The sequence below is a fragment of the Diospyros lotus genome, chromosome 9, assembly GCF_014633365.1.
Source record: "Diospyros lotus cultivar Yz01 chromosome 9, ASM1463336v1, whole genome shotgun sequence".
In the NCBI taxonomy this organism is placed as follows: domain Eukaryota; kingdom Viridiplantae; phylum Streptophyta; class Magnoliopsida; order Ericales; family Ebenaceae; genus Diospyros; species Diospyros lotus.
Genome location: NC_068346.1, coordinates 14078393 through 14084475, shown reverse-complemented (window position 1 = coordinate 14084475; position 6083 = coordinate 14078393).

Genomic DNA, 6083 nt, shown 5'->3' with positions numbered 1-6083 from the left:
ATGAAAACCCTGACATGTTTGATAATTATAATTTGTTTTCAATTTTGTACTGGTGAGTATCTCCGGTGGGGACAGCTGCAGTGCTTGCGCCAATGTGGGTTGAAGATTTAGATTTCATATAATTCGTGGAAGATTACAGAGCCAGATCACAGAAACAGAAAGAAGGTACCTATCATCAGCCTTCTTCGTTGTTGGCTAAGACGCTTTTATTCTCGTTTTTCTTTTTACCTTTTATGTTGATTAATTTTAATTAGTTTATTTTTAACCCAAAACCACAAGCGCTGGGGTAAGCTACCCTTGATAGTAGGGTTCCAAATTCACAGTTAACAGGCGAAGAACTGATCAAAGCAACAAGCTGTCTCCCAAGTCACCGGATTGCATCCTCCGCACTCAGCCCACCGACAAAAACAAAATGAAAAAAAGAAAATCCTGGGTTCAACCCCATTTGAAGAACCCCACCCCCAAATAGTTTAAGCTTCACAGAGAGACAGAAAATTCTGGGTTCAAACCATGCACATTAAAAATTGAGTTCATCTCTGTGGCAGAGAAAAGGGAAAGAGAAGCAAGAAATGACAAGCGGCCAAGCCAAGCCACTGGTAGTCAAGGGTTTCCTCAACTCTGTTCTTGTTTCTGCCATTTTCTTCCTGCTTTTCTCTTTCCCACCTTCCAAACAGCCACCCACGGACCTCTGGACGCGACCCGGCTACACCTCCTACCAACCCTACGATCCAACACCAGCTCAACAAGACCCTGAACCCGAAGCTCCGGAAAGTGTCGGTGACCGGAAGAACTGTGTTTTCCCTGAGCTGAAGAGCCAAAGCCTCCTTCCCAATGGGTCACGGGCACTCAGTATCGGGTCCCAGGCCCGGCAGGAGGTGTGTTGAAGGTTGAAACTTTTGCTATTCAAATATAATGATTATTTTTTATATGAAGTTCAGTTTAAATTGTGAAATGTTGCTAACAATTCTAAATTGATGTGTAGTTTGTGGAGGAGCAGAAAATTAGGAAAAATTAGGTGGTTAGATTGTAGATTTTAAGAAAGCATGTTTTGTACTTTATTATATAAAACCTGAGAGAGTTTAGTCATAGCCTCAGTAGTTTTTCATCACCTTTTGTTCCTATATTTTCAGGAGAAAACTATGTTATTTGGGCCATAAAGATGAAGACTTACTTGAGGGGTCGACCTTTGAGATGTAGTTGAGATAGAAAGAGATCCTCCACCACATAGAGCCAACCCTACCATAGCACAATTAAAGCATCATTCAGAAGAGTCAACCAAGAAATTCAAGGCTTTACCATGTTTGCAAGCAATTGTGTCAAAAGCTATTTTCAACAGGATAATAACATGTAAGACACCTAAAGAAGCCTGGGACAGGCTGACAGGCTAAAGGAGGACTTTCAAGGCAATGAGAAAATAAGACAAATGCAAGTTTTGAATCTTAGAAGAGAATTTTAACTGCTCAGAATGAAAGATTTTAAGACAATTAAAGAATATGTTAGTAAACTCCTAAGGGTGGTGAAAAATATCAAGTTGGTGGGGGAAGAACTGCCAGAGAAGAGAGTTGTGGAGAATGTATTAGTGAGCTTACCTGAAAGGTTTGAGGCAAATATCTCATCTCTTGAAAATTCAAGAGACCTTAATCAGATCACCCTACTAGAATTGGTGAGTGCCTTAGAAGCACAAGAGTAGAGGAGATCCATTAGGCAAGAATAAGTTGTGGAAGAAGCTTTCTTGGCTCAACTGAAGGGTAAAGCTTCATCCATCAGTGAAGGAAAGAAGCATAATGGTGGCAGAAAAGACAAGGAAAAGAAAGAAACTCAAGAAGGTAAAGGAAGAGGCAAGAAAGGAAGGTACAAGCCATGTCCCTATTTGTTGGAAATGAGAACAAGCGATATAGATATGCAAAGGATAGAGAGAACACAAAGGCTGGAATATTTTATTAAGCAGTAAAAACACATATTTATACATCAAAGATGTAAAACTAAATTGCTGAAAATTAGCTAGAAATTAGCTAACAAACGACTTAAGAAATCTGAAGTGTATCAGGTAGTTGCTAATTTATTAGTTATGGATAAGACTAACTTTAACAGCTATTTTGACTCTTTTAAATCACATCAACAGTTTTTAAGTCACGTTTTCAACACTCCTCATTGACTTTGGAGTTACATAGTCCCAGCTTCAGCCTCAAATTTTCAAAATGAGCTTTAGGCAGTGCTTTCGTAAATATATCAGCATTTTGGTCTTCAGTTTTGCAGTAAACCAGCTGCACTTCTCTTAGAAAATAGAGTTTTAACCTTGAAATGCTTTGTCTTACCGTGGAACATTGGTTATTAGCAATTGAAATTGCATCTTGGTTATCCACAAAAATCTTTTTACCTTGTTCATGCTTCATCTGCAAATCAGCCATAAGTTTCTTGATCCAAAGAGCTTGATTTGCCACAGCCACGACTGCTACATATTTTGCCTCAACTGTGGATTGTGCTATAATTTCCTGTTTCTTTGAACACCATGAAAAAATGCCAGAACCAAAACTAAACCAATAGCCAGAAGTGCTCCTCATATTATCAACACATCTAGCCCAATCACTATTAGAATAACCATGAAGATTGAAATCCTTGACTTGACTGAATTTTAAGCCATAATCAACTGTGCCTTTGATATATCTAACAATTCTTTTTGTTGCTCGTAAATGAATTTTGCTAGCAGAATGCATGTACCTTGGAAAAAGGCTTACAGCTTGCATGATATCTAGCCTGGTTACTGTTAGGTACATTAAGCAACCTATTAGGCTTTTGTACAGTGTTTCATCAACCTTTTTAGCTCCATCTTCTCTGCATAATTTTTCCTTTTGATTCATTGGAGTAGTAGTTGGCTTGCATTCTTGTTGAAACTGATGAGAAGCTGAAATCACTCACACACTTTTTATTAAATTCACAGAAGCTTAAATACAAGAGATTTGTAACTAAATCAGCTGCTAATCCTGAAAACCTGCTACAAATCCCGTAATCAGCTATAGTCTTTCAACAGAAAGCTAAATTTAAGCAACTAAACTTGACTTGATAAGCACATAACAAACTCCTAAAAAATCTGCAACAGAAGAAAAAAATAACAACCTCCTAAACTCATGGATGACTCAACAACTAAAGCATAATTATCAACACTCCTTCTTGCTTTGGTGGCTGCACACACCAAGCCTAGTCCTTAGAGTTTCAAATATGTCCCTGGGCAAAGCTTTAGTGAAGATATCAGCTAACTGATCATTGGTTCTGTAATGTAGCAGAATAACTTCTTCTAGCTTCTGCACTTCTCGAATGAAATAAAGTTTAATATTGAAATGTTTTGTCTTTCCATGAAACACTAGGTTGTTTGAGATAGATATGGCTGCTTGATTGTCAACATAAATCTCTGTCCTCTCCTTTTGTTCCAGCTGTAAATCAACTAGAAGCTTTCTTAACCACAAAGCTTGATTCACTGCTGATGTAGCTGCTATGAACTCAGCTTCAGCAGTAGACTGTGCAACTATATCTTGCTTCTTTGAGCACCATGAGAAAATCGCTGAGCCAAGTGTGAAACAATACCCATAAGTACTCTTCATGTCATCCACAGATCCTCCCCAATCTGAATCAGTATACCCTAGCAGCTTGAGCTCCTGATTATGACTATATTGAATTCCATAATCTAGAGTTCCCTTGACATGCCTTAGCACACGCTTTGCAGCCTTGAGATGAGACTCTTTTGCACAATGTAGGAACCTGGATAAAACATTGACCGCCTGAATAATATCATCACGTGTTACAGACAAGTACATTAGGCAGCCTATCAGACTTCTGTAGCTATGTTCATTAGCTTTCTCAGCTCCATCTTCTTTGCATAACTTTTCCTTTTGATTCATAGGAGTGGCCATGGGTTTGCAATCTTCCAACTTAAACTTCCTTAGAATCTCCTTAGCATATTTTTGTTGGCTCACAAAGATTCCTTGCTGATCTTGTTTAACCTCCATTCCAAGGAAGTAGGTCATCATTCCAAGGTCTGTCATCTCAAAAACCTTCCTCATATCTTCTTTGAACTCTTCAACAAGCTTGACATTGCTTCCTATTACTAAAAGATCATCAACATATAGGGACACAATCAAGATGCCAACATTCGAACTCTTAGCATATAATGTGGATTCACTTAGAATTTTAGCAAACCCAAGCTCTTTGAGATAGTCATCAATTCTGCTATACCAAGCCCTAGGGGCCTGTTTTAAACCATACAATGCCCTTTTCAGTAGACATACTTTATGCTCCTGCCCCTTCTTTGCAAAGCCTTCTGGTTGTTCAACGAAAATCTTCTCCTGCAAGTAGCCATTTAGGAAGGCAGATTTGACATCTAATTGGCATACCTTCCATTGTTTCTAAGCTGCCATGGCCAAAAGCAATCTAATGGTGTCTAGCCTTGCAACAGGAGCAAAAGTTTCTGAAAAATCAACTCCTGGTACTTGTGCAAAGCCTTTAACTACTAACCTGGCCTTATGTTTATTGATGGAGCCATCTGCATTCAACTTGGTTCTAAAAACCCACTTCACACCAATAACATTTCTATTTTGAGGTCTGTCTACCAGCTCCCATGTTTGATTTTTCTCTATCATTGACATCTCCTCCTTCATTGCAGCCTTCCATTTGGGGTCATTTTTTGCTTCACTGAAAGTTGCTGGTACTAGTATTGCAACACTGCATCTTTGGTAAATATCAGTGAGCAATCTCGTTCCTCTAACTGTTAGATCATCCACAATTTCATCCGGAATTAACTCAGGTAGTATAGTTTGCTTTGCTTCCTTTTTTTTCCAACACCATTTCTCATCCTCAACAAAATGAACATCCCTGCTGATTAGAATCTTTCCAGTCTCAGGTTGAAAGACTCTATATGCCTTTGATTGTGAGCTATAGCCAATGAAAATACCAGGTTCTGCCTTCTTGTCCAGTTTATCCCTCTTTGCCTGTGGAATATAAGTAAAACAAAGACAACCAAACACCTTAAGATTCATAACTTGAGGCTTACTGCCAAACCAAGCCTCATATGGTGTTTTTCCTTCTATTGCCTTTGTAGGCAATCTGTTGAGGAGAAATATAGCAGTGCTAGCTGCCTCTGCCCAAAAACTTTTAGGAAGATCCTTCTCATGAAAGAGGCACCTCACCATCTCACCAATAGTTCTGTTTTTCCTTTCACTTACTCCATTTTGTTGTGGAGAGTAAGGAGCAGTGAATTGATGCTCTATACCAGCCTCTTCACAAAATTGAGTAAACTGGTTTGAGATGTACTCTGTCCCATTGTCAGATCAAATGGCTTTGATCTTGCATCCACTTTGATTCTCAATCCAAGCCTTGTATCTCCAAAAAATACCTGCAACTTCAGACTTAAACCTGAGAAAATAAATCCAGCTCTTCCTTGTAAAATCATCAATGAAAGCTATATAATATCTACTCCCTTTCAGTGATGGTTCTATCTTTGGTCCACTCAAATCAGTGTGAATGAGCTGCAATTTTTTTGTTGCCCTCCAAGCCTGTTGTGGAAACGACAACCTTGTTTGCTTACCAAATTGGCAAGCTCTACAATTTGGTAAATGCTCAACCAGAGGTGGCAATCCATGCACCATTTCTTTTGTCCTCATCAGCAATAGTGCTGCTTGATTGAAATGTCCCAACCTCTTGTGCCATAACTCAGTTGTCTGTTCTGAAATATTGTAGGCATCATGTTCCTCTTTCATAAGATCCAAAGATAAACTTTTGTTCTTCATCTTTACTCGAAACAGTTCATTTCCTTCTGCATCCTTAATCAAACACATCTTATTTTCAAATAGGACTTTGTATCCTTTTTCAAGCAGCTGTCCAACACTTAAAAGATTTTGATTAATGTCAGGAACATAATAAACATCAGGTATAAGCTTGGTACCTGAATAGGTTTCAATGGAAACTGTTCGTTTTCCTTTGACTTCAATACACTCTCCATTTCCTATTCTGACTTTAGTGGTAGTTGACTTGCTTAGTTCCTGAAATAGCTCCTCATCATTTGTCATGTGATTAGTACAACCACTGTCCACCAA